Below are 11,452 nucleotides of genomic sequence, written 5' to 3'. Positions count from 1 at the left end.
CTGCTGTTTCAAGTGCATTTGTGTGCTGTGTAAATTATGTATATGGCTGAGTTCCAGACCGACTAGCTATGGTGCCTGCACAGTTGCCCCTCCCTCGCATGCTGCCTGCACATCCTGGCACAACTTTAGAGATCCCTGTTTTTCTACAGTCAAAAGACTACAATAGCCGCCATGCTGTTGAAAACCAACGCATACATTATTGCAGTTGTTTAACATAGTGGTAAACCTATTTCCTGTAGTCTCAAAAATGACTAAATGTTTTGTTTCATGTAATGATGTTTATTTTAGTTTTTTTTGGAACTCCCAAAAATGGCTGAAATGACCGAGTAGCTCCAAGACTGAGAATGAGTTTATTACAGATAATGAAATAATGTTAGTTAGGGAGACAATAAACCTACTGAAGCTGTTCATGTTTGAGATTATCATTGCCCCAGATCAAAGAGTTTGTTCTCGTGGCAGTAACAACACAGGCATGTCACCTGAAACACATCAGCTAGAGGGTCAACGTAGCCCAACACAAACTGGTGTGAGTGTGGATGCTGCCAGATAATGGCAAGAGAGTATGATTATTTATATTTGTATTTATTATGCTGCTAAGGCAGCAGCTAATCTTCCTGGTGTTCAGCAAAATTGTCAGTTTATACAATTTTAAAAACATTACAATACATTCACAGATTTCACAACACACTGTGTGCCCTCAGGCCCCTACTCCACCACATATCTACAGTACAAAGTCCATGTGTGTGTGTGTATATAGTGAATATGTTATTGTGTGTGTGTGTATGCATGTGTCTGTGCCTATGTTAGTGTTGCTCCACAGTTACCGCTGTTCCATAAGGTGTATTTTTACCTGTTTTTAAAATCTGATTCTACTGCTTGCATCAGTTACCTGATGTGGAATAGAGTTCCATTTAGTCTTGGCTCTATGTAGTACTGCGTGCCTCCCATAGTCTGTTCTGGACTTGGGGACTGTGAAGAGACCTCTTGTGGCATGTCTTGTGGGGTATGCATGGGTGTTGTCAGGGAAATTCTAGAGGAAAAGAGAGGCTGTTCTTCCAACAACAGCTTTATTATAAGATTTGCAAAAATGAAGCAATCAGCATCACCAAGAATGGTTGAGTTGAAAGCTTAACAAACATAGCCAGGTCTCTGCTTTGATAGATACAACCCCTTTCTGTATACGTGGCAGTCAGCAGATAGTGTGTAAAAGGGCATTAGTTGTCTGTGCAGACTTTAAGATAGATGGTTGAGCCCTCGTGCTAACTGCATTCACAACAACAAACACTATATTGTACTCGTTTCTGCAAGGTTCCATACATGTGACTTTCTGTAGATAGTAAACCCACGGGATTTCACATGCTGCGGTTGCACCCAAACATCTCTTAGCTAGCTGTAAGCCCAGTTTTATGACTAAGTCACACCAAGAGAAGTTTGTATCAGGTTAGAAAATCACTAGCATATAACAAGAGACTATTCTTTAAGCAGTAAAACATGGGATAGCATGACTAATTATGTAATTTTCCATGACATTTCCTCCCTTTTGAGACTAAGTCTCAACCTAATATAAAATTACTTACAAGCATTTTCATTAAACATGAGGAAAAAAAGAAAAGACTTCTTATACTTAGTACATTACAAAACATTACAATTTGTAAATGACCTCCATGGTCATTGAGTTTCAAACATTCACATAGTGGAAGAAAGGGGGAAAGGAACATATGAATATAAACATTGGTACATACTTTATCACTACACACAAGGCAATAGCTTTGTTGAGACTGTCCATATACCAAAGGGTCACCATGACGGTTGGCGCTTAACTCTACCTTGGGAGCATTATTTACAGAACCCCCGCCGTGAGCATGGCCTATGGTCATGCTGCACCATTAACTCAATGTTTTTACCTTGGCGTTAGGGATCATCATCGTCTTCATCAGACATGTAATCAGACATAGGAAATAAATCAGGTAAATAGGGTTCTGAGGCGTCTCCTTCAGGGGTCAGTAATGGCATGGCAAGAATAGTCTCAACGACTTTGCTGCACAATTTCTTAACAGAAATTATAATAAGCATTATTGTAAAAAAAATAACTAAGCCATAAATCAACCAATGAAATATTGTAGCTCCCATAACATCAAATAATGACTAAACCCATCCAAATGGATTCCAATCATTGTCTGGTTGGCGAGATCACCGCTGAGCTCTTTCAGATGTTCCACTACCATAGTCAAATTACCCTCACCCCGGGGTATGAATGTACAGCAATGGTCACCTATCATTTTGCACACTCCTCCCTCCCGTGCTAGCAACATGTCAAGCGCTACCCTATTCTGTATAGCCGTGAGGCATGAGGCTTACAATTCCGGTCTTATTATCGAAAATCCTGAAGTGGTTAAATTTACCAAAGATTCTAAATGATATCCTAATCGATCTAAAACATGGGCATTTTCCAATGCCCCATACCAAGGAATTAACCTGCGCCGACTTTTCAAGTTCCGAGGATTGTGGTGACTCAATTGGAACATCATTTAATTGTGAAATGCTCCTTCTAATCCATCTTAATCTGGTTAGAAAAAACTAGCATATAACAAGAGACTATTCTTTAAGTAGTACAACACAGGATAGTTATTATTATGTAATTTTCCATGACAGTGTCCGAGCTGTGCGCCAGTTTTTGAAACTGACAGCTCGGTGCATTCAACATGTCATAAATACAAGTAGTGATGAAGTTAATCTCTCCTCCACTTTGAGCCAGGAGAGATTGACATGCATATTATTAATATTAGCTCTCTGTGTACCTCCAAGGGCCAGCTATGTTGCCCTGTTCTGAGCCAATTGCAATTTTCCTGTCCTTTTTTTGTGGCACCTGACCACACGGCTGAACAGTAGTCCAGGTTTGACAAAACTAGGGCCTGTAGGACCTGCCTTCTTGATAGTGCTGTTAAGAAGGTAGAGCAATGCTTTATTATGGACTTACTCCCCATCTTAGCTACTGTTGTATCAATATGTTTTGACCATGACAGTTTACAATCCAGGGTTACTTCAGTTTAGTCACCTCAACTTGCTCAATTTCCACATTATTTATTACAAGATTTAGTCCTCATTCACTAAACCCTAGACCTCAACTAACGTATTTCTTGCCACTCACTCTGAAACTAACTGCAACTCTTTTAAGTGTTGCGGTCATTTCAGTCGCTGTAGTTGAAAAATTGCTTGTGTCAGGCACAAAGTAGATGTCCTAACCGACTTGCCAAAACTATAGTTTGTTAACAAGAAATTTGTGGAGTGGTTGAAAAACGAGTTTTGATGACTCCAACCTAAGTGTATGTAAACTTCCGACTTCAACTGTATGTGCATGTGTAGCATGTGACAATAACAGGATCATATCAAGGATAGCGTCACAATACATAAATTCCACTTGAAGCTTGATGATGAGTTGATCATTTGAATCAGCTGTGCAGTGCTAAGGCAAAAACTAATATTAGCACCCCTTTGAGTCCCCAGGACCAGAACTGAGAATCACTGCTCTTCACATGTAGACACGATTTCATAGCGCTCTTTATCTGAGGACAGAAAACCTCACAAGAAACAGACTTCATTATAGTCAAATTACACCGAACTGAATATTATGTTACTATTATCTCCGTCCTCACTTCTAGGGACAGGAACTACACAAAAGTACCTGCCCTATCCAGAATAGCCTCCTCTCTCACTGACAGTTGGGGCTGCTATCCTTTCACCCTCCTCCATGGCTGTTAGCTAGCTACCTACAAATGCATTTGGAGTTTGTTTTTTACAGTGATAAATACATCAAGATAGCTAGCTAATATGAAGTTAGGTAGCTGGTGATATTTAAATAACTTAGCTAGCTATCTACATTTAAGTCATTTAGCAGACGCTCTTATCCAGAGCGACTTACAAATCTATACAGTATGTGAAGTTTGCTAGATAGCTAGCTAGCCAACTATCTAGCTCATTTGAGTTTTAGAGGATATTACTATTGAACTATGTACCCATTTAATAACCAGACCATACAAACATGCTATGATGAATTTTTGACACACGATCGAACATGCACGCCCACCAGCGAGTCACAACGGTGGGCGTGCTGCAGCGACACGCACCACTAACCCTTATGATGGACTTCCTGGCAGAAGGGGTTACTCGACCAGTCAGCAGCAGATATGCCAGTTAAATAATTGCTGAAATGTTGCTAGATTATATATTGTTTAAGGATAATATCAATAGTGGGTAGGTGCTCAGTATATATAATCAGTATGTATAATCAGTATCCTACAACGGTGTTTATCACCAGCGCTGTTTGGCGTGATGGTAACACATTTACCTTTTGATTAGACGACCGGAGTTGGAATCGCAGACAGCATCATGATTCATGAAATCTCATTCTAACCAATAATGGGGCGTGCTCATTATAAGTGCATTGTGATTTAGTTTGCAGCGCATACAGGCTGGCCGTTTATCGCCAGTTCACCCTATGTGTTATGGGTGTAAGATGGCACAGTGATGCCATCTGTTGGTAAATGTTAATTACTGCAACTCCAGTGTTTTACCGGTGTGCTTGAAATACCCGGATGTATGGCAATATACTGAACAAGACTGGTTACTCGCATCCATGCCTCTGTCTCGTCATTTAACATTCAAACACTATGGGCAGGGGCAAAAATCTGATATCAACTTTGGAGGGGACAATTACATGACATTTTCTCAAGAGCAATTCCTGAGGGGGACACCAAAAGTAGTGCTGTAACACATAGCCTACATTGTAATATGGTAAATGTATATTGAGGAACCAAAGAAATAAGGTGTTTGCCGTACTCCTAACTACCGGTACCCAAAACTACACAACTAATCACAACAGCAATACCATTGCCTTTAACAAATCTTAGTTCAGTCACCAGTTTAAGTTGAGAGTGGGGGTATCCATGGCATTTTCCAATTATGTTCCTATTTTACAAGTCAAAAAAATTGAGAACCTTTCATAATGTTGCCAAACAAAGACTCAACAAACTTACCTGAGACTCCGTCTACCAGTCTGTCCCTGCATATGTCCCCAAATCTGCTGTCTGTGTGCCATCTGTTGCCTGCTCTGCCTAATGACATCATTGTGAAACATTTCCATTAGAATTGAATTTCTTTCTTATGAACATTTTATCAACTAGTCTTTGAGATATTAGGCTACTAGGGTTCTTACTTTGCGTTTTGGTGTACTGAAAAATACTCTGTGGGCACAGGGGAGAATTGGACGAGGTGTACGCAGTCTCATCCTTGCGTGTGTCGATTCCTCCATAAGGCACGCAACCCAGAAACAAAGGCATTTACATAGGGTTTGAGTTCGAATAAAACCAGTTGATTTAGTAAATCTAGCCTGCTGTAAGACCTAATGCCTGCACCTTATGTAAAAATAGCTTGTCCACTATAACAACAGGTTCAAGCGTAACCAGCTTTGAAGATAAAACTACTTTCAACGCGCACTAAACCCGCGTCCCTGTGGCTATAGTGACTTCAACTAGCTTTGGCTGCCATCTATAGGAAAGGAATGGTAACTACACTGGGCAGCCAGTTGGCAGAGTCAAAGTAGACTTTAATAATATATGCCATTTAGCAGACGCCTTTATCTAAAGCGAACTGGGTAGATGGTAGTGGAAACAGATCACAGAAACAGGATTACAATTTTGATATCATGGATGGTCAGTCCTTGCATCTATAGCTCTGTCTATGAATTTGAGAGTAGTTACATTTCTCCAGCCCTATCCCTCAGCTTTTAACTGAAAGAGGAACAGGGAGACACTTTGTTATTGCTTCTACTGCAGATTGCCATTTTAAGAAGTTAAGATGCAGATTAAATACACACAAAAATATGTTACTGATACTATAAAAATGTCCCATCACTCAGACAGTGAATACACAGTATCCAGCACAGCAAACAACCAATCAATCAATCAAATGTATTTTACAAAAGCCCTTTTTACATCAAAATAATAACCACAGTGGTTATATAGGGTGCAACAGCTCAGCATCTCAGGAGCAAATGGCTTTTCATAGCTGAGCATTCATAGGTTGAGAGAGAGTCAAAACAGCAGGACCGGGACAAGGTAGCATGTCTGTTGAAACAGGTAAAAAAAATCAGTGGAAAAACAGTTCCACTCCGATTCCCTTTATGGATGGGTGTATCTTTGAATTCGCTGTTGTATGGCCTGCTCCTTCCCCATTTTCGGAACACCAGCCCACTATATCTTGGTGTAACCGATGTGAAATGGCTAGTTAGTTAGCGGTGGTGCGCGCTAATAGCGTTTCAATCAGTGACGTCACTCGCTCTGAGACTTGAAGTAGGGTTTCCCCTTGCGTTGCAAGGGCCACGGCTTTTGTGGCGTGATGGGTAACGATGCTTCAGTGGGTGTCAGTTGTTGATGCGTGCAAGGGTCCCTGGTTCGAGCCCGGGTTGGGGCGAAGAGAGGGACGGAACCTACACTGTTACATTGGCTGGCACTGTGATGATTGTGATTCTGAGCTCTCAGGTTCATACAGCGAGTTCTGGTCTTCACTGATCTCACTCTCCGTCTGCTCCATCTGTGGCGTATAGGGGCAGGACTCAGTTGTATACTGATGGTCATGAGCGCAATCTATCTGGGGCCGAGGTCTTTAGTGATGGTCCTGGTGGACCTCTTCTCCACCGCAGCACAGGAACACTGGCACCCAGGGGTCACTTTGGCATGCTGTACTAACCCTTCTTTCCTGTTGGTAGAAAACTATTATGGCATCTATTAGGCTATAGTTATATTCAAGAATCACTGCATATACTGTATATTGTCCATTTTATATCCAAAATGGCCTCAGGGATGACAGATGGTGTCTTGAAAGAAACAATAGCCTTAGAAATAACATGGATTTGAATGTACCTCCTCTGCCTCCTGCACAGTCTCCTCCAGGATGAAAACCTTGTCATGGATGAAGATGTCATCCTGAAAACAAACAAACGTTTTGTTAAGCCAACTGAACCCAAATATATCAGTTGGCATTAACAAGCTACTTGTCTTGTATGCTTTGTCCACACACACACACACACACACACAGCAAATACAGGGACATTTATTTTTCAGCAAACATTAGTTATGTCAACTTCAGTCTAGCTAAATGAGGTGGAGCTAACAAAACATTACAAAATCAAATCTGTCAACAAAATGTAATACAGTACTTGACTATCTGAGGTGGAAGCTCGCTACAGTAACTACCTAAAAACTGGGGAACACGGATAAACTGTGTAGCAATTTTAGTTGCAGTTGAGTTGCTTGCTAACGTTATTTGCTGGGAGATGTTACACAAAACACTTCAGACGCAATTAGCTAGTTACCTAGAGTTGCAACAAAGTTGTCCAGTGTCTAACGCTAGCCTAGTCAACAACAGTCATGACCGCAGCGATGTTGATGATGGTCGGTGACCCCGACACCATAACCCTCGAAATGTAAAATAGAGGCGCAAGCTTCAACGTATGCCAATGACTCCTTTCCATTCAGAAACTCCCGGTTGCCGCATCGAAAGTGCCCTTCATTGCGAAGTCTGCAGATCCTGCTAGCTCGAGCTGGCACGTCATTCCTCTTTAGGACATGGAGCCACTTCTTCAAAGCTTGTGGGTCCTTGGTCAGCCGATGGTAGCTTACCAAGGGATTTTTTTTGGAGCCAATTCATACCATACCGCCTGGTGCTATACAGTTCATGTTTGAATTACTACTTGTAATTGCCATCTTCGTTGTCTGCACCTAACCTCACTCTCTTCAATTAACTCTCTGCGCAAATACTCAATACCACAGACAATTTGTTGATTTAAAATGGCGCTGACGATCAGAATACTAAATATAGAGATGTTTTTATGTTAAATGCACATGTTTAGTATTTGTGTATTCAATACATATCTTTGATTAGATTAACTTCCTAAAGTGTTTACATTCCCCTTTAAAATACCTATTTACTCTGTTCCATCTGACTGCCCAATCCACTGTCTCATCAGTCCAGGCAGAGAAGTTCTAAACTTGATCTCCACTATAAAAGGCATCTAGACATTATCTCAAATTTTTTTTGGACTAACATTTCGTTTTCAACAGCGGAGATTTGTAAAACTTACTGTCTGTCTTTTCGATATTTGCAACATTATTTCAATATTCAGTGTCCCGGCCATATGATGAACGTAGGGGTCGGAGTCAGGACGAGAGAGACAGGCAGGCAGCGGTTCTCCGCCTGTCGAAATCATAAATCAGCTGGCATCATTTTTATGGCTATATACAAAGAAATGTCAATTGAAAGAAAGTCAAACGAAACGAAGTGCAGCTAGTTTGCAGTCTTTCCAGCTTCAGTTTGGAGTTATTGTGTTAGCTGTGTTGTTTGCTGGCTCATTTGAACAACAGTATCCTAACGAAAGAGCACATTTTCTATGCCAGGCGAAATCGGGCCACATTGGCTCATTGTTATGGATGTATCCAAATAAATTTGACTAGAAAACAGCTTAAACAAATGCAGCTATTGTTGTTATTTGGTCTGCACTGTTTGACATGACGGTAAGTTAGCCGTAGTTGGCTAGCTAGCAAGCAAGGGATAAGAACGTTTAAAACAAACGACTACCCATAGATACAGAACAAAAAGACTGAACGACTGGGTCGCGTCCATAGATACAGAACAAACAGACTGAACGACTGGGTCGCGTCTATAGATACAGAACAAAAAGACTGAACGACTGGGTCGCGTCCATAGATACAGAACAAAAAGACTGAAAGACTGGGTCGCGTCCATAGATACAGAACAAAAAGACTGAACGACTGGGTCGCGTCCATAGATACAGAACAAAAAGACTGAAAGACTGGGTCGCGTCCATAGATACAGAACAAAAAGACTGAACGACTGGGTCGCGTCCATAGATACAGAACAAAAAGACTGAACGACTGGACTTTGATTCTTGAAGAATATAACTTATAAATGCCTCATGAGCTTAGTTAAAATGTCACATTTCATCAGAACCCAAAATATAAGCTTGTTTTACTCCAATGTTTGTCAACATTGTAAATGTAAACAAACACTGTATAGCCTCATAACATGGTTAAAACAATTTTGATATCATGCATGGTCAGTCCTTGCATCCATAGCTCTGTCTACTAATTTGAGAGTGGTTACATTTCTCCAGACCCATCCCTTAGCTGTTTACCAAAACAGAGGCAGGCGTCCGTTTTGATATGGTTTCATCTGTGGATTTTCCTTTTAAACAGTTGCATATTATCAATATATCTAAGTTTCACCAACAAAAAGGTAAACAATACACCTATAGTAAATGCAGCATATGGCATTCATTTTTCACATGTAAATAGCACTTTTCAGTAGTGCTCAAAGCATGCCATTCCATGAGCGCAGCATTTATTAATGAGCCCAATCAGTTCTCCATGACAACAAAATCATAAACAACAGAGTAGGGCTGGCTAATAAGTCCTTAGTTTTGGGGTTATGAGCAGGTAAAACAATTTGGCTAATCTATACTTCCATATTTCCAAGTCCTATTCTTGAAGATCAAGGGGTATAACATTTACTGGAATGACTGGAATCTGATAGACTTTGGTTTTTAATGTAAAGATATAATTTAATCATATTATTATCTGTAGTAGAAAGTGATGGGTTAGAAGAAGCCAACATAACCAACCCATAAAGTAAAATGTAATATCCATATATGGCCAGCTATGTAAACTTTAACATTGATTTATCCTGCAGTAGATGTTGTTCAATTGGTAACATACATTTTTGTCTTCTAATGCCTCTCAAGGGGAAAGTAATCTAAAAGTAAAGGAATGTATTCAGATTACCTTACTGAGTTTGGGTAATCCAAAAGTTACGTTACTGATTACAATTCTGGACAGGTAACTAGTAACTGTAATGGATTACATTTACAAAGTAACCTACCCAACCCTGTATAAAAGTGATAATGCCCGTGTTTGAAGGATATATTGGCACGGTTGCCGGCCCTCGACGACAACACCCGTGCAAATATATCCTCCAAACACGGCTTCTCGGCATTATCACTTAATTATACTTCAAATGGAGCACACTTTGTTAATAACATGTATTAAATCATATGAAATAATGTCATAAAAATACGTTGATTCACCCATATAAGTATACCTGGATGCACAAACATCGTTTTCTTTGTTTGGGCTAATGGCTAGGCTAATGTGGATTCTAGGCTACCTGTCACATAGCAGTGGTAATGGCATGCAATTCACACCTCCCACGTAAATCTAGATAATTAGCATAACTCTTGGTGCTCGATCTGTTTTCCCGCCAAAAAAATTCCTTTGGTCATTGAGCAGCATTGCTGCATGAGGGCCAAGGTTCCAGTCTGGAAGCACTCTTTTGACTGCACCTACAGTATTGCTTCGGTACTACAGTTTAACTGAAACACAGCCGAGAAAGACAATTCCCACAGAGACAATTCCCACAGAGAAGTAAAATTATTCAAATTATTGTCACCAAGGCCGTTTTTTTCCCATCACTCACAGCTGAAGATATTAGCATTTTATATTTGTGCTCTAAGATTATGACCCCAGCTGGGTCTGGTCTACTTAGTTCATTGACTTTCATTGAACCAGAAAAAAACTTTTGAGTGGGGTGTCTCGCTTTCTCTTCTGTTTCTGGATACTTTTTTTGGTCTATGAACTCAGCGTGAACTGGTAGAGTTCGCCCATTGGCTTCTGTGGGATATGCACTTTGGCAAACAGATGTTGAACCTTTGCTAAAGCCACTTCTCTCACAGTCTTTAGCTTCATGACCACAGGCAGAGGGGAAATGTTCTGGGCTCTTCAACTTGTTCTCTCCAACTCGCCAGCTACCATCCCATGTACCAGAATGCTGCTATTGGCGAGGACACTCACACCACTGTTAAGGCTTCAGGTTCTACCAACAAAATACAACCTAGCACTCTGGTACCCTGCAAACCATGATCCATTTTCTATCTTACATGAGTCAAATGTAATGGAGTCTGTTTCACATATTGTTAATGGTTGCTGTTCATACAAGGACTTATACATCGCTAAACATGACCGCTTCGTCAACCTGATAGCTAATGAGATGAGACGGGCAGTAACACCAGTGAATATTCATGCATGTTGATGATGTTTTCTTGTATACCAAATATGTCAGATGTTGCTGTTGGGGAGGCCGGAGGGAGGTGCTGGAGGGAGGCCAGAGGGAGGGGTTCAGATGGTGTTGTTGTGAGGGAGGCCGGAGGGAGGCCAGAGGGAGGGGTTCAGATAGTGTTGTTGTGAGGGAGGCCGGAGGGAGGTGCTGGAGGGAGGCCAAAGGGAGGGGTTCAGATAGTGTTGTTGTGAGGGAGGCCGGAGGGAGGTGCTGGAGGGGGGCCAAAGGGAGGGGTTCAGATAGTGTTGTTGTGAGGGAGGTGCTGGAG

This window comes from Salmo trutta, chromosome 34 (genome assembly GCF_901001165.1).
Source record: "Salmo trutta chromosome 34, fSalTru1.1, whole genome shotgun sequence".
In the NCBI taxonomy this organism is placed as follows: Eukaryota; Metazoa; Chordata; class Actinopteri; order Salmoniformes; family Salmonidae; genus Salmo; species Salmo trutta.
This window is presented reverse-complemented; position numbering follows the sequence as displayed.